General features: G+C 49.0%; 1 long non-coding RNA gene across 8 annotated transcripts in view; it reads right to left on the reverse strand.

Annotated features, from left to right (window-relative positions):
* Positions 1 to 211: 211 nt before the first annotated feature.
* The window catches only part of LOC144369209 (uncharacterized), a 40,001-nt gene continuing 22,077 nt past the window's right edge, over positions 212 to 18,135 (reverse strand). The window contains exons 4-12 of one of the 8 annotated variants that reach the window (XR_013428691.1): positions 13,103 to 13,245; positions 11,714 to 11,901; positions 9,986 to 10,188; positions 7,757 to 9,752; positions 7,373 to 7,600; positions 5,925 to 6,504; positions 3,882 to 3,982; positions 3,599 to 3,715; positions 212 to 2,605 (exon numbers count right to left, since the gene is read on the reverse strand). This is a non-coding gene — a long non-coding RNA (uncharacterized LOC144369209). Of the gene's footprint in view, positions 3,716 to 3,881; positions 3,983 to 5,924; positions 6,505 to 7,372; positions 7,601 to 7,756; positions 9,753 to 9,985; positions 10,189 to 11,713; positions 11,902 to 13,102; positions 13,246 to 18,135 lie in introns of all 8 variants that reach the window. The other 7 variants (XR_013428692.1, XR_013428689.1, XR_013428693.1 and 4 more) reach the window with 7 other exon arrangements.

An 18,135-nucleotide genomic window follows, 5' to 3' on the forward strand; every position in this document is an offset into this window, starting at 1 on the left:
CTCTAGTGTATGTTTGTGTGTCTTTGTTTGTGTTTGTGTCATGATATCTGATATTTCATTGCTCCCATTGGAAAATTAACTCAGATAATACTATCTTAAAAACTCCTAAAAACAAAATTTCTTTGTGATCAAATGAAACATTCCTTCCTTTGGGCTTATATGTTTCTTCTAGGAATCAACTGCTACAATTAAGACACTCAAATCATCAAAGTAGATCAGATAACAAAAAATTTATATTTTAAAAAGTACTTAGTTTAAATAACAAATATATGATATAGTAATGAATATGTTACTAAAGGGAATATATAACAAATATCTAATGCCACACTATAGATTGGCAACTTCAAAATTTTGAAGCAAATATTAATAAATGTAAATGATCATAGGATGCTTCAGCACTGCCCAACCAAACAGCAAAAGAATGTTCTTAGAAGGATCCTATGGAGAGCTTGAGCCTCTTTTGCATCACAAGGGGTAGGTTTGGGCTGGATCCACTCATCCTTCTTCTTTGAGATGGTCCTCTTCCTCAGCACAAAGTCGTATTCCATGTGAGGGTTCATAGCATAAAAAACATTGCAATGGTGAGGAATCTTCAGCTCTGGGAGGAAAGGAGTATATGGGAAGAAGTTGGCATGCAAGAGGTACAACATGGGACACCCCAAAATATAAGAGGCTTGGCCAGAAAAGACCTGAGCCACACACCTGAGAGCTCTCCAATTCAGCACCAATACCAACAAAGACAGCCTCCACAGTCCTCCCTGAGGAAGAACTAGGCAGAGCACTTCCACAGACCTAATGTCTGTTCCTTCCAAAGGCTTTGGATTCCAGAACATCCCAGGTCCTCTTGCATCTTCCAAAGCACACCACTAGGGTTTGCATCTGAAATCTCCCACAAAAGGCTCCTGTGCCGAAGATTCAGATCCCACATGAGCCATCTTCATAGGTGGGTTTGGAGGGAAGCATTGGATGGTGAGTGCTCTGGTGTCAACATGAAATTCTCATTCAAGATGAATACACTACTGGGGGGTGGGAGGGACTGGAAGAAAGGTTGGGTATGGTTGGAGGAAGACCTGAAGAGAATTGCATCCTTGGCAACGGTACCTTGTTCCTGTAGGCTCCACTGAATCCTCATTCTCCAAGTAGAGGTCCTCCTTCTCCTCTCCATCTTTCTCTCTCTCCCTCTCTCCCAGCCCCATTCTCTCTCTCCCAGTCTATGCCTGTTTGGCAAGAGCTGAGGAGCTCTCCACTGCCACACACTAGAGCTTTATGGACAGTCTCAGTGCACAACCAAAGAGAAAGCTATGAAACCCGGAGAAAAGGCCTAGGATTCCTCCTCTGAGTTATTTTCCACAAGTATGGCCACAGTGAGGACAGGCTGACCAGCACGGATATCACATTAGAGCCATGCTTCTGCATTGGTGGAGCCCACCTCCATGTGGACCAGCCTCGGAGAATGGAGGCCACATTCCAAATGCTGCCCTCCTGAGAACAATGATTCCAAAGACCAGCAAAGGGAATACTTCCCTCCAACATGGTGTATGGTCCAGTGGTGCCATGACCCCGAGTGGGGGAATACAACAGCCCACTTCTCCTTCCTCTGAACACGTGTTTCCTGTCGCCCTCCTCTAACCTAGATCCTGTTCTCCATCCCTTCTGGGTTGGATGTGAAGATCTCTGCTATGAATTTCTTAGGCTACTAAGGCCCCAGACAGACTTCCTCTTCCATAGACTCTACTAACCTAACAGAAGGTTAAGATAGGAGACAAGTGATCCTAGAACTCATAGGGATGGTGGTCTTCAGCATACATAGGCTGGGATCATGGCTGCTGAGGTGTTTGGCTCACAAAAAACAACCAACCAACCAACGAAAAAGCGCTGGCATTATTATCAGATGAACTTTGTGGCTACGTGCTCAGGAAGCCCTCATCTGACTTTAGTTAGGGATCATAACCTGGCTATTGTGATCACTCCTTGGCTAGTGGACTCAGGTACAGAAGACTATGGAATTTATGCAAAGACAGATGATTCAGGCTGTCTCCCAGGCTGTGTTTTCTTCCCAATTTCATCCTGGTACTGCTTGCTAGAATCCTGGCCATGCTCTGCCCAGGCAGTGGTTTTCTGGTCACACACAAGGCTTTCAATATTGCTGCTTCAATCCACAAAATGCCAGTTCCATCTTTAGCCCATGCATTCCATGTTCCTCTAAACCACTCCTATCCAAGAGCCATGGGGCCGTACTTCCTCTGGAAGGAGGCTTTCCTCCTTGCCACTCCTGATGCCAGCATTGGATGCCTGTTCATGACCAGGAGAGGGCACCAGGTGGGGAGCCACATAAGAGTCACACCTAGAGACTTTACACCAGCTTTAATTCAGTATTCTTTTTGCACGGGAGCCCACACATACTTTTGAGTGTACAAGGGTCAGAGACTACTCTTTGGTGCTATGAGTTGACCTGAGTCCACTTCCTGACCATCTGACTGTCCCACATACTCTGACGGTGAGAGATGATTTGGCCCAGCTCATAGTCCTCCGGTTTCTCCTGAGTAAGCAAGTGTAGCTCGAGGGCCCTGCGGATGACGACAGGAGCCCAATCGTGGCAGGTCACCTGGAGCAGCATGGGAGACAGGCCTTCAGGAAATGGGCCTTGAAGTGACTACTCAAGGACAGTGGGCAGGGGCATTCTGGAGGCACCTCCACTCTAAATACAAGGGCAACATCCATGACCCTACTACGTGAGGCTGACCTCCTGCTCATCGCGTGGGCTCTTCCCATAGGCTACTAGCCCAATCCTTGTACATAGGACTTCCTGGACCTGCCATTGCTCTTTGTGGAGCTGCACTCCTCTCGAGGTGAAAGGACCCCACAACCTGTATACAGATGCAATCTCATCCCACAAGATGGGAGGAATGAGACAGTGGCCTCCAAGATCCCAGGTCTGCCTGAGGATATAGGCGGCATTTGGGGTGACCCAGGCACAAAACCTAGAGGCTTTGGTCTGGATTCCAGGGCCCAAAACAGATCCAGGAACATGACCACACACAGGAGTGATGAAAGATAGCCACGAGAGCTCCTGGCCTCCAGAGGCTCAGTGCTGGCTGGGGTGTAGGAGAGCACCTCATCTGGCAAGGGTGGTCATTGGAAAGGACTCCTGTCCTGCAGGTTACCTAGACATTTCATGTGTTTACTCCACATCCTTATCGATTCTGCAGAGAGATCCTCTCAGCTCCTTGTTGAAAAAACATGCAGAACCTCACACTGCTGTCCTCCTCCATGGACGCCAGCATCCCATACAGGGGAATCTGCCACCTAGGTCCTGTCCTGTTCTCATCTGTCACCCATACCTGCCTCTGCCCTTCTGGACTGCATGCTACCACCTGACACACAGACTCCCTCAGTCATGGTGGTGGACAAGTTGCTGCTCTCCCTCATCTCAGCTCCAGCCCTTCACACTGACCTCTGCCTCCTTTATTCCTATCTATCCTTCCTGACCAACCAGAAGGTCCAATTCAAGAGGGCATGAGTAGTCCATGGTATTGGATTAGTATTTGTTTCCTGCCCAGGTGTAAGCACCAGGGGACACCCCTGCTCCCAGGCTTACCAGGACACTCTTGGCCATCTTTGGACTTTGTGTTTCTAAGTGGACACAAATTAAGCAGGTGTCTCCCACCTCCTTGTGGGAAAGCGGCCTGGAGCACTTGCAGGTTGATTCTGAGAACTGTGGGGGATGGAACATCAGCAAACCCAGAAACAGAAAGCCACCCCAGCCTGTCAGTTGGCTCTATGGGCTTCTAGCACATATGTCCAGGTGCTCAGGCTTCTCATTTCCCCAGGTGGGAGTGGAATGGCAGCACAAGTACAGCTTGAATAAGGTAGGTGTTTACCTCCTTTCCCTTGACCTCGCGGCGTTTCCTCACGATGAAATAATATTTGATTTGTGGATTCATGGACAGATACATCAGTGAGTGGTCAGGGACCTTGATTTCTGCAGAGCAAAGTGGAGAGAATTGTTAGGTGGCACTCAAGGATTAGACCACAAAACACCCACAACCCCTGAGAGTCTCCGCCAGGGCGAGCCTGCACCAGAATTGAGAGCCCTCCTATCCAGCTACAGTGCCACCAAAGACTCCCTCAGTGATTCTTCCCTGGAGAAGATGATGTACAGGATTCTAAACCAAAAGAGCACCTGGCAATGGAAACAGCACCTTGGGCCCAGAACTTCTCAGTGCAGGTTGGATCTGCCAAAGGGACACTGCTAGGATCTGCATCAGGATTGGCAAAGGCTCCTGTGCTTAGGCCTTTCTCCCCAGGGCAGCCATGCTCACACATGGGCATTCAGGGAAGCGTTGGATGGTGGGCGAATTCATCCCCTTGCCCTGGATGAATCCACTCATGGATGAATACACGGAGGGGAGGTGGTATCCATCAGAGGTGTGTTGGGCATGGACATGGGAGGACTTGAGCAGGGTGGTGCCCTGGAGAACTCTATTGTTTTCTAGGTTCGCTCTCCTTCCCCTTGTTTCTCATCATGAGCTGTCTGCTTGATACTTTTATTCTGGTTCTTGTTCTACTTCTGGCTCTTCTTTCTGTCCTGCATCTTCTTGTAGTTCTTTCTGGGTCTTTTTCTTGTTCTTACATCATTCCTTCTTGTTCTTCTTCTTGTGTATCTCCCTCCACCCTTCCTTCTGTTCACCTCCTTCTTTTTCTTCTTCTGCCTCCTGCTCTTCATCGTGTGATCCTCTCCCCACTCAGGAGTGTCTCTTTCTCCTCCTCCTCCTTCTCCTTCTTTCTCTGGCAATGGTGGGGCGTCCTGAGGAGTTCAAATCTATCACACTCTTCTGCCCAGATGCAGCCTCTGTTCAGTAGTCCAAGATGAAATCAGTTCTCAATCAATGGCCAGGAGTGAAACCAAGACCAAAGACAAGTGACTTCCTTTCTTTGTCATTGTCACAGTCAGGAAAGACTGAATAACAGACACCGCATTCTGGATAGGCTTCTACCTGTGGTAGTCAGTACCTCATCTGGACCAGGATTGCTAAAATAGCTTCCACCTCCATAAAGCTTCCCCAATGAAAACAAGGTTTCCAAAATCTAGGAGAGGGCCAGCATCACTGCCACCCTCCTGCCATAAGGCATAGATGCCATCACACCTAGTGGGTTCCAGGCCCCTGCTAGACCTCCCTTTTGATGTCTGTTACACACAAATCTCCCCTGGTCTGGAGCCTGCTCTCAACTGATGCTTGGGTTGAAAGTCTGTTTCTGAAATCATCTTCGTAGACTCTCAGTTTTGTAATTCCTTATTGACTGGCTTAATATTATTATTATTATTATTTTACCAGAGATTGAACCCAGAGTCACTTAAGCACTGAGACACATTTCTAGGCCTTTTTACTTTGATTCAGGCTCCCCTGAACCAGGCTCTTGCCTCTGGAATCTCAGTGCGGGCCTGGTTGTAATGAGGTACTTGACTCAGCACTGGCAGTCACTAAAGTTTCTGAGGCTCTTTTGAACTTCTGATCCTCCTGCACAGCCTCCCAAGCACTGAGATTCCTAGCCACTGTTACCTTGCCCAGCTCCTTGGACTATTTTGACCTCAGTCTTCTTCATGTGTAAGACAGAGCTAAGCGAACTGACTTGGTGTGTGAAAATGGGAAAACTGACCATAATGCCCGACAGATGGTGGGTTCTATTGTGGACAGGCTGGGATGGTGGAGGCTAGGAGTGTCTAGCTCACAAGAAAGGAAAGAGCACTGGCATTGTGGACAGATCAGCATTGTGGCCTATGATCTTCGGATGCCCTTCTTTGATGCTGGAAGTAATAATAACCTGGCCATTCTGATATCTTCAGGAGATGGGCACCCAGGCACAGAGGACTTGGAATTGTTCCAAAAACAACCCAAACGTGCTGTCCCCTGGCCCTTACTTACTCTTCACTGAGTCCTGTTCCCAGTTGCTGCAATCCTGACATTCCTGCGACTAGGCAGGACTTCTCATGTCCTGGCCATGGATTGGGACCTGTGCTGCGTCAGTCCACATCAGTGCTGATTCCATTTGTGGTCCGTTTTTTCTTTATCCTCATTTGAAGGCATCCTTATCAGTGAGCTATAAACCAGCTGCTGATTGATTGAGCCCTTCTTCTTTGCCCCTCATGGATATTAGCTTTGCAATGCCTGCCCAGGCTCAGGGCAGGACACATTTAGGGAGGTCTAGCAGCCCCCTGGGGCCTCTTTGAGAACCTGCAGATTTGACTCGAGCATCACTGCAGTTGGTCTCCTGCACCAGGCCCACCACACTCTGGCTGTGCTGGGGGCCAAGGCCCACTTTCTCTTGTCTGTGAGTTATCCTGAGCCCACTGTGGATCATGTCTCCCAATTATCTGATTGTCACACTTATTCTCATGCTGAGAGACCATTTTGAGCAGCTCAAAGTCTTCTGGATTCGTGTTCTTGAGAAAATAGTGGTCAAGGCCCTGTGGATGATGCCTGTAATCTTCTCCTGGCAGGTCACCTGGATCAGGATGAGAGAAATTTCATAAGAGAACTGATTCTGGAGGAGCTACACAAAGGACAGTGGTCAAGGACATTCAGGAGATACCTCAGCTACATATACAAGGGCACAATCTTGTTATCCTGCTACCTGAGTGTGGCCTCCATATAACCCCTGGCTTCTTTCAACGTGCTACTAGAACAATCCTGGTACAAATATCTGCCTGTACCTGCCATCTCCCCTCCCCCTGGGGAGCCACATTCCACTCAGGTCAAAGGACCAAACTGCCTATGCACAGACACACTCTCATCTCACTGAGACGAGAGCAATGGGCCAGGGATCTGCGCACCAAGTGTGCTCTGGGGTGCAGGCTGCCTTTGTGGGTGGAAGAGGCAGATGCACTGAAAATTTTGGTCCTGACTGCCACTACACAAAACAGACTCAGCTACAAGGGTGTGCACTTGAGTGCTTCATGATAGCCTGGAGAGGCCCTGGGCTCTGGAAGCTCGGTGCAGGTCTGGTTGTAATGATGTACTTGACTCAGCACTGGCAGTCACTAAACATGTCTCCTCTGCAGCTGGACACCTGCAGCATTAGCGTGTCTACTGCACATCCATAGAAATTCTGCCAAGAACCCCTTTAGCTCCCTATTCATATACATTCCGAAGCTTCCACAGCACTTCTGTCTGCACTTCTGGCCTGCAAAACCCACAATACACAGGCCCACTCACTGCTGCAGCTGGGCATGCTGAGGCTCTCCCCCCTCAGATCAAGCCCTTAAGACGGACCTCTCTCTCTTCTTTATTTCCCACCACAGCCCCGGGGTTGGCTGTCTCTCCTGCCTTCCACTGTGTGGACACCCAGGAGTCAGCTTTGCTGTCGGGCTTACCAGGATGCGCTTTGTCTCCCTCAGGCTTTGTCCCTCTAGGAGGACGTGAACAAAGTGGCTGTCTTCCACCTGCTCGCTGGAGTGAAGCAGTGAGGAGCTGCTACTGGTGACTTTTCTCTTAGAGTACTCATTTTTTGGGGTGGCCTGGGGCAATGGTCTGGCTGCTGCAGAAGGGGTGCTGCTGGAGACTGGTGGGATCCTGGATGTATTCTTAGGAGACTCCAAGAACTGCAGGGTATGACAACATCAGCAAAGCCCAGCAACTGAACCCCACCCCAGCCTGTCAGTTGGCTCCGTGGGTGTTCTACAATACCCATCCAGAAGCTGAGGTGCTTGTCACCTTGGAGGATGTGGAGTGGCACTAGGAAGAAGGTGGGTGTTTACCTCCTTTTACTTAACCTTGAACCACTTGCTGGCGGGTCTTTCCCTCAGGATAAAATGGTAGTTCACCCTGCCATTCATAGCATAATACACATTTCCATCAACAGGGATCCTCAGCTCTGGAGAGGGAGGGGCACAGGTGTGGTAAATGATACTCAAAGAGTACTCAACAGAAAATCCCCCCATAACTGAGAGTTTCTGCCAGGTCAGACCTGAGAAACAGAACTGAGAGCCCTCTAACCTAGCTACTGTTCCACCCAAGACTACCTCAGTGATTCCTCCCTGAGGACCCACTATGCACAGGATCTAAACTAAAGGAACACCTTTCAAGGAAAAAGCCCTTTGCACCTCAGAACCTCTCACTCCAGGTTGAAACTTCCAAAGAGACAGTGCTAGAGTTTGCATCTAGATTCAAAGACTTATGTGGTAAAGATTTTCTCCCTGGTGCAGCAATGATCACATGTGAGTTTTGGGGGAAGACTTGATGGCGGGTGCTTTGAACTTGCCAGTGGATTAATCCATTCATAGATGAATACGCTAATGGGAGGTGATATAAATTGGAGGTCTGTTGGAATGGAGGATGTCCACAGGAGGGCTGTCCCTCAAAAATAATATGTTTTTTGAGTTCCTCACTTCTCCATTTCTTTACATCATTATAATTCTGATCACATTTTAAATCTATTTATCATTATACTTCTTGTTCTTCTTATGTTTCTCCATGTTCTTTTTCTTCTTCTTCATCTTCTCTGAATATTCTTTTTCTAGTATTCTTCATGTTCTTATTCATTGTCTCCTCCTTCTACTCATTTTCCTCTTCTTCTCCTCCTTCTTCTTATTTCTCTCTTCAACTCCAGTTTACAAGCTGTGAAGAGTTCTATTCTACCACACACTTCTGCCTAGATATGGCCTCTGGTCCTAAATGGAGTCAGTTTGCAATGAACGGAAAGATTGGAAACCAGGTGTCTAAAAGACATGATTCTTCATTGAACTGCTCTTAACGTGCACTTATCACAGTCATGAAAGGCTGACTAAATAGATGCCCTGTGGTTGCCTATCCTTTGATAGAAGACACAGATTCCTATCTTCTTTTCCCCTCATAGATATTCGCTCTGCAATGCATGATCAGGTCGATGGGAGGACACATGTTAGAGAGGTCCAGCAGCCATGGGGGCAAAGTTAAGTACCTGTAGATTTATGCCCCCATCATTGCAGTTTGTTTTGTGCACAACTCCCACCACACTCTGCCTGTTTTTCAGGCTAACGCACACTGTGTTTGGGCTGCAAGTTATTCTGAGCCCACTGTGACTCATTGCTCCACACCATCTGATTGTTCCACTTTTACTCTAATAGTTTGAGACAATTTGCAGAAGCTTAAAGTTTTCTGGATCCTCCTGCTGGAGCAAGTGTTCATCTAAGGCCCTGCACACTCGTCAACAATACCAAGGTCCATAGAGCGCAGCCTGCAGCCTACATATTTCTCTGAGTCTTCTCAACCCAGCACTTCCTTCTGCACTCTGGCCTGCACACCCCAAAACACATAGGCCCACTCACTCATGGAACTGGGTATCCTGGTTCTCTCCCACCCCTGAAGTCAAGCTCTTAGCACTGGCCTCTCTCTCTCTTCTTTATTCCCTGCTCTCCTTCCTGACCTTCCAGAAGCTCTAATTCAAAAAGACAGGCCTAGTCCAAGGTGTTTGCAGTGGACTCGGTCTTCCCCAATGTGGGCTCCCAGGAGACTCCCCTGCTCAAAGACTCACCAGGATGCTCTTATACTTTGTTGTCCTTTGGTTTTCCAGGAAGACGTGAATGTGGCAGCTGCTTCCCACCCACTTGTTGTACAGGGTCCGTGAGGAGTACCTAGTGGAGACACCTGATCTCCTGGACTCCAGCTCTGGATGACATGCTGTTGCTGCTCCTTCCCAGGGCACCGGAGCCATTCCTGGAGAAGGCTCTAGCTCTGGGGTTGGCTTAGGAGCCTTCATTAAAACTGAGCTTGTAGCTAGAGGAGAAAAGATGCCAACATGACTGCCTTGCCCTGAGCTTCATACAAACAGACAATACCCCTGTCTGCCAGGAAGAACTCAGCCCCTGAGCCCAAAGGGGCCTCTTTGCAGACAGGGGCCATTGCCTGAGTGGATAAAGGCTTATCCTTTTTCCCAGCCCAACACAAGCCATACACACCCCACCCAGTGGGGAAGAAACCTGGACCTTTCTTCATCTACCCTTATGTACCTCTCCCAACCCCTCCCAGGCCTCCTGGCTCTCAGGCTCTGCCTCAGTTGACTTCCCATCTTCAATCTGGGCCAGCAGGTGGTGTGCTGGGTGCTCCAGGTTCAAGCCACCCAGGAAGAGCCACATGTATGGCAGCAGCAGCTGGAGAATCAGAGATCCTGGAGGCTGATGGGAAGCCTCGGTGTACAAGTCCATCCAGGTACCTGGGAAGGAAGGTATGGCACTGTGGGAAGGCAGGTGTGCAGAAGCCTGTTCTCTCCTTTCCTACAGCCTCCAGTAACAAAACTGTAGACCTGGACTTCTGAACCTTCCCTGTCTCTGCACAGACCAGTCCACCCCAGATAAGACATAGTGGCTGTACAGGCAGCGACAGGACAGGTCTCTAGGCAAAGAAACTACATTGAAAGGAACATTAGATCCATGGTATGACCAGCTCTGCCCTCCTCTGGACATATGTCTGACACTTTTCTCTTTGCTACATGCTCTCCAACCTGGAATTCAACCTCCAGAAGTTATCTGTCCCCATGCCCACTATTATCAGGGATGCAGGGATGCCTCCTCTCCTGGCTTGGGCTGCCATATTACTTTATTCTCTTGAGCTCTCACCAAGTTCCTTGGAGAAGCAACTGATCTCTCTTTTTCAATAAGTGAAGCCAACATCTCTGTGACCCTGAAGGAGGACAGAGGAGTGTAGTCTGACTGGGATTGGCTATGGTGGGATCAATTGTCACAGGAGCTTCCTCTGAGGCCAACATCTCTCAGTTTCCCAGAGGAACATGACTCTACCTACAGTTCTTTGCCTTATTCCTCCTACTGTTGAAGCCCCACACCTTACACCGCAGGCAGGAAACAGAATTGGGGAGAGCAGTCTTTCCTCAGCCTTCCCAAGTCAAATCACCTTGCAGGTCCCTACTCTGGAAACAGGAGCCCACCCTCTTGACCCCAAGCCCATTCCATGTTGAAGTTGGTCCAAGGGTCCACCATAGTCACTGAAGGGGACAACGTGCAGTATGCCTCATGGAGTCAGGGATGCAGTCACATGTAGGATATGTACTCATGGCACCTGCAGCTTCAGGCTGACCCCCATGAAAAGAAACACAATGGCAGAAATTTTGACCCCATTTTTCACTGAATTATGCAACATGCCTGGAAACATATCTTCACGTAGTGAGTGTTTTCTCCATGCTCAGTGGTGAATGAGCCCAACCTGCTGCTTCCCACGTATCTCTCTGGGCCTGGGAGCTGCCATCTCCAAAGGCCCTGTCCAGCTATATCTCAGATAGGAAGTTCTGACCCACTATGGAACCTGGCACATCCTTTATTAACACTAAATGCTTTGCTCAACGCCCAAGTTATGAGATGCCCCTGGCACTGAGCTTTTTCATTCAAAAAGAAAATATTATAACAGACAAACCCCCAGGCCTCTCTGAGTCCACCTGGGAATGAGCTCAGCACACACCTTTGAGCTGTGGTGCCCAGGGTTTGGGGACTGCTCCACACACTTTGGTGACCAGCTGGCGTTAGGATGGTTTCTCTGCCTGAGAGGGGAGTTCACTCCCCTTGCAAGGCTGTGGCAGGCACCTCCAGGACTCGTCCCATTTGGGGCTGACATTCCACTATGAGTGTGGTCCTCTATCTCATTAGGTATCACAAACCCTTGGTACATGGCAGCCCCAAGACCCAGGCATGAGGGGGCTACACACTTGGGCTTGGTGGTCTGGTGCTTACCTTGGGAACAAGAGATCCAGCACCTGCTGGGTGGGGATGGAATCCCAGGAGATTAACCCCATGTTGCTGCTGAAATGTAGGTTCCTCCCACAAATGACAGGCAGGAGCTCATTCCTAAGCTGGTCCTGCCTGTAAGGTTCAAGGCTCTGTACCCTGAAGGGCTCCTCCGTGTTCTCATCATTTTCACCCTGGGTTGGGACCAAGAATGGTGGGTTCAAAATGGAAATGGTGACAAACAGATAAATGACTTGTGCCAATACACTTAGAGTCAAAGCACAATGGGACAGTTCCCATCAGTACAAACACACACACACACACACACACACACACACACACACACACACACACACACAGTCAGAATAGGAGTCCTGGGCCATTCATCAGGGATCAGACTAGAGGGCCTGCTGGGCTCACCTGCCCTGTGCTACTCACTGTTACTCTTGAGCTCCTCTGCGACAATCACCAGAGGCTCTGGCGTCTAAGATGAAGCCTCACCCAGTGTTCCCCCAATAGGGCAAGGTGGCCCCCCTGAGATTCCTGGGGGGGCTGAGGCTCGGCATGGTTTGAAACCACAGGAGAACATCCTTCTCACTCCAGTGTCTCCAATCAAGTGAGCTCGGATGGCTTGGTCAGTGAAGCGGGTGCCTGGTTACCAGGGTTCCATGCTCTGTTTCATCCATTATCAAGGCAATAATATCACTTCTTGTGGTTCCCATACCTGAGCCTCCTTTTCTCTTAAGACCACTTTCAAAAGCCCTATGGGCTACTGATTTCTCCCCTGTACCCACCCATATCAAGTTTAGCAAAAACTTCCCAATTACCCGCACCAGCCCCTACCCAACTTGGCTGCCACTAGAGTTCCTGCTTTGAGGATTAACAACTGGATTCACCAGTTCATCCTTCTCACCAGCTGTGTGATCATGGTTCCATCATTGTGTCACTCATGGGCTCCCCAGTGTCCCTAGCTCTTTCTAGAAATCAGTGTAGCATCTAATTTCTACATTTATTGGGCACATTTGCCCATAAGAGCCTGCATTATCTCTGAAACCAGAGATGGGACTCACAGGTGGCTAAAGCTCAAAACTTAGAGATGGGAGAATCAGGAAAAGGGGGAGAGACAAAGAATGCACCTCAACTCAATCAGGCCTGTGTTTCACACAGGGACATGACAATGTCAGTTCCCTTTTGGTTGTAATTCCCACTCTGAACCATAGCAAGGTTGAGGTGACTGAGATTCAGAGGCTGTCCCTTTCTGGCATAGAGCTTCCCAAGGCTTCTCCTAAGATTTCAAATTGCCCAAGTGCTTCTACTCAGTCTAGCGGTTGGGGGCATCCAAAAGATTCCATGGTACCACAGTATCCTGCTGCCCAAAGCCAGTACACTCCTCACCTCAAGATGGCTCAGACTCTGTCTCTGAAATCATGGGAATAGAAGTGGGTACAGGTGATGGGATATCATCTCCAAGATTGAGTTGTGCAAAGTTATGACTTCTCTCTGGATCCCTGTCTCCAGCACCACGCTCTTTATTTCATCTTAAATCCAAGCAAACAAATTGATTTAGCATGAGATGTCTATGGACACACCCCTGTGATAAAGACAAGACATAGTCCCATCCTCCCATTAGAAAAGCACTGAGGCTCAGCCAACATGGATCCCACCAGGAACACAGGCATGAACTCAGACTCTGATCCTCCCAGCTGAGCCTCAATGGAACTTGGAGTCCCAGCCTCCTGAGACAAGGAAACAGAGGTGCCTAGCCAAGCCACCTTGAATGCAGCCGCACACAAACTGAACTTATCAATGCCCCTTGCTCTCAGTTGTGAGTAAGAGGGGAGGTGGTGTTTCACCGGACATCAAGTGCAGTCTCCAGGCTTTGGGGTGTGCCCTGGCCTCTCTCTATCTGCCCAGGCCCTCCAACTCACACTGGCCTCTTACCCAACCTCCTCCTAGGGCCAAACTCAATCCTGCCTCTCAATTTCTGCTGCCTTCCCCAACACACTGCTCCCCAAATTGAGCAGGGCTGGCTCTCTGTTATCATGCTGGTGCCAGCAGCGATGCCACCCCACTGACATAATTCTGAGTCCCAACCTAGGCACTCCAGCTGTCCTTGCCACACCTGGCCTGTTTGGGCTCTGGCTCTTGCTCTTTTCTTTCATGTGCATGTGTTTTGAGGTTTTGAGTTTCTCCCACTGCAGAACTGCAGCTGTGGCAGGGTAGAGCTCATGAAGGTGACATTCTGAGCCACATCCAATCCCATCAGCACTGTTAACTGGGGTGACTGCTGGAACACAGTGCTGAGTGAACACATGGGAGGTGGTTGGACCCACCTTGCCTCTGAGTGGTTTCCTTTCAGGACAGGAATGTAGGGATGGGAGCCCCTGGCGTGGGATGCTTTGCACAAGGCGTGACCATGGGCTCTTTCCTGGAAAAAATGGCTCCACTCAGCATGGAGAGCACTGTCATTCCTGGTGGCTAACAACAGCCCTGGACCCCAGAAAGGAATCCACACTCAAGATTAATGTCTGAGTGTGCGTGTCCTCAAGGAAATGAGGTCTCCTGATCCCAGGTGCAAAGGGGTAAGTCCTCTAACTCCAGGGGCCATGAAGGGACATCTGAGTTTCCCTTGTCCTTCTTTCCCTCTCTGAACCCATGGTGTCCTCACACCAACCACAGTTAGGACCCTGGCCTCATTCCCCAGTTGGGATCATTAGGCTCCATAAAGGACAGTCTCTAAGATGCTCAGTGGACCAACACCCTCTGCACAACCCATAACCCTATTCACCCAAGAGGCAAGAGGATTTCTATTCAGGAAAACCAGGAAAGGGAGAGCCTTTCTCAAGGACACAAGGACATTAGTGAGTGAGGGAGTGATTAATGGATGGAGAACTATTTCCACCACCAACATCCAGGAGCATATATGGCCCTTTGGGCACAGGTACGGACCCTTTTTTTCCAATCAACTTTTTCAGAGAAGTGAGGCTGCCTTCTAGATGGCACCTCCACACTAAGGGGGTCTCCTACTTCTTCCACAGGTACATAGTGGGCAATGGGCCTCCTACTATGTGAATCTGAGAACATTCTGTGGGCATCTGTAGCCTTTCAAGACCCTGGAAACCATGCGGGCACCCCAGCACCAGCAGAGCATTTCTGCACATCAAAACAATCACCCCGAGTGAGAACTCTCCATTCCACTCTGTACTATGCCCTGCCATCTGTACTGATCAGTCCAACCCCTCTCCTTCCTGTTTCTTGATTGTACTACCATGGTTCCCACATATGGAGGCCAGGGTGCTTGTGGCCCACCCCAACCATTTGTGTGCCAGGAATAAATGACAATCGGGAATGTGGCTGGGAAATCTGGATGATTGAAAGTCCCACTCTCCAAGTTTTTATCTTCAGCATAATGAGTTAGAAGGGGACAGGAGGTCTCTGCCAGGTAGAGATGAGTGGAAAATGACTGAGCCTCAAATAAGTGCCTGGGATTCTGGGTTCAGAGCTGGCTTTAGGTGGAGTTGCTAAGGGACCAATGTACTCTATGCAAAGGGACAGTGGATGCCCTCAGTGTGGACAGGCAGCTGTGCTGTTTAGAGCCCTGGGATATCCCAGGTGTGTGGAGGTGGGTAATCCACGCGCCATCCCAGGCTGCTCCTGAGCACCTCTACCTGGATTCGAAGCTTGTGACTTTGCATCAGAGTCATCACATCAATGTTTCCGGGCCTCCCACCCCAAAAGTGCTCTTAAAGACACTGAGGTTCTGTTGGCTCTGGACTTACCCTTTCCTCCGGGATCCTGTTTATTAGGAGGTCACACCAATTCTCAATACATAGGCTTGGCCCACTCAGATCCCAGGAGAATCAGGCATTGCTTCTACTTGTAGTCCATCATGACCCACGACACAATGCCTGGCCACACAAATCCAGAGTCCTTTATGCCACAGACGGCCCTACTCCCGGCTCAGAACACATCCTCTAGTCAACAACAGAAACCACCAGGCACAGGGCCTTGGTGCATACTGGCCTGCAAAGACCTGGGGGTCAAAGACCTGGGAGAGGAGGGAACCTCCAGGTTGGGTGGGACCCAAGACCCTAGATCCTGGGATACAGCTGCCCACTGACATGGACAGACAGCTTATGTGCACACAGTCAGTACTGCTGTCACTGAGAGGCCAAATGAGATGCCAGCAGACCTGGCAGTGGACCTGGTATACTCAGGAGTTGGGGTAAACTGCATCCATTGAAAATGTTGGTGTTCAGAGAAAGACAAATTTTCTAGAATTTCACTTGTCTCATATTCCTGATAATCAGGTTTATAAAAACATAAAGTACAATGTTCTTTTTCTGGGCCTGGGGAGGGGAGTAGGATTCAGTATTAATGGCAAGAGTATGTCAATGTGAGTTCTAGAGATGGATCGTGGTGATGGCTATCAACAATATGAACATGCTTAATGCTACTAAACTGTGTACTTCAAAAATGGTTCAATTACAAAATGGATGTTGGTGTAGATTATCACAATGGAAGCATTAGAGAGATTGCTGATTTACTTGTCTTCAGATTGTTTGTGTTGTGATAGCAGAATACAAGAGCACAGATTTTATTTCTCAAATTCTGGAGGCTGGATGTCTAAGATCAGGGGCCAACTTCTGAGGACGTTCTTGTTGTGTCCTCCTGGGGCAGAAGGTAAAACAGGGACAAGGGCTGCTTTGAAAAGCCCCTTCCCAGGGAAGGAGACTCCATGGCCTAAGCACAACTTCAAGTCCCCAACTGCTAGCACATCATATCAAAGAGACCAAATAGAATGACAGCCCGTGCTCCCCAGAACATCCCAACTTCTTGGGATGACTCAATTTCTGCAAGTTTACAAGTCATGATTTTGGATAAGAAAAGAGTTAAGCTTAACACATGGGGAGAGGGCTCCCTTCTCTGCTGCTGCTTGCAGTGTTGCACGTGGCCTTACAAGTCATTACTGAGGTTCTGCACAACAGCTCCGACTGCCCTCCTACCACATCCCCATGGGGCTGACTTACACTCAAGTCTAGAAATCAGAAATGTCACAGGAAATCCATGGGAGATTTGTTCAAAGACCACTGAAAACACCACAGTTCACACATGCTCAAGTCTCTTACAAAAATGGCAGAACAATGCATATCTTCTTCCTGTAGTGTCATCTCTACATGACTTCTGACACCTAATACAATGAAAGGGCACTGTAGTTGTCTGTCTTACTACATAATCTAGGAAACAATGACGGGAGAAGTATCTGTCCATAGAGACACAATTGATTCCCTGATATTTTTGATTTGCAGCGAGTGGGGACTTTGGATGGAGAAGGATGGTACAGGGCCAACTGTTCTTTCTTGCTTTGCATTGAGGGGAAAAAACAATGAAGCCAAGACAAGGGCTTAAAGGAGCTGATGTCCTTCAAGTCACCATCTGGACACATCTGACCTTAAGGCTGGAAGACTTTCTGGGAGAGGATCCAAGGACTTGCCTACTGTGGAAGGAATCCAAAAGAATAACTTACTGCAAAGGGAGTCAATCCAATTGACTAGACCGTGTTTACAGGTCAGAGGGTGGGTTTCAATCAAAACACTGCAGAGTCCCATGGAGAACTCTGGAGAATGTTGGTGATTCAGAAAATGTGTGAATTCAGGGTCACAAGGTCCTCTCAGACATAAGGAAGGAACCTGCCATGACAGGAATTAGGACAACAAATACCAGGAAGCCTCACTGGGGAGAGATATGAAGAAAGGCAAGTGGACTGGATAGAATAGTTTCCCCTGAATTCTTGTCCACCCAAAAGTGGGTGTGACCTTGTGTGGAAACAGTCTTTGCACAGTGCTCAAGGTAATAAGAGCTCACACGATGAAACACAGCATCAACCGCCCTAAATCCAATATGTGGTGTTCTTGAAAGAAGAGGGGTGTTTGGACCCCAAGACTAGGGAGACCTGGGGAAACAGACTGTGTAAGGTTTGAGGCAGAGACTAGATTCCCCTATGGGAACCACAGATTGTGGGCAGCAGAAGAGAGTGGACAAAGGCTGGCAGAGTTGGGGGTCACTCCCCTAGACCCTGTGACGAGTGTGGCACTGAAACAGCCCACACCGGCCTTGTGTTCAGCCTCTGGATCTCAAGGGAAGGCTTTCTTCTGTTGTAGGCCACCCAGATGGCTCAGTTTGGTTGCAGCAGCCCAGGACCTGCCTGAAGGTCTCAGCATGTTGGCCAGGCAGGTTGGATCTGGGCCACAGATACACTCTGATGACTGCACGGTCTCAGCCCTGAGGCAAGACAAGCACCAAGTAAGAAGATGGGGAAAGGGCTAGGCACACATTGTGGCAGACGGTACCTGTGTTACTGGGAGCACTTATGACTCCAGTTCCCTGATCTTCTGCCAACACAGCCTACATAGGAGTGTAGAGGGACA

This window comes from Ictidomys tridecemlineatus, chromosome 12, assembly GCF_052094955.1.
Source record: "Ictidomys tridecemlineatus isolate mIctTri1 chromosome 12, mIctTri1.hap1, whole genome shotgun sequence".
NCBI classification, from domain to species: domain Eukaryota; kingdom Metazoa; phylum Chordata; class Mammalia; order Rodentia; family Sciuridae; genus Ictidomys; species Ictidomys tridecemlineatus.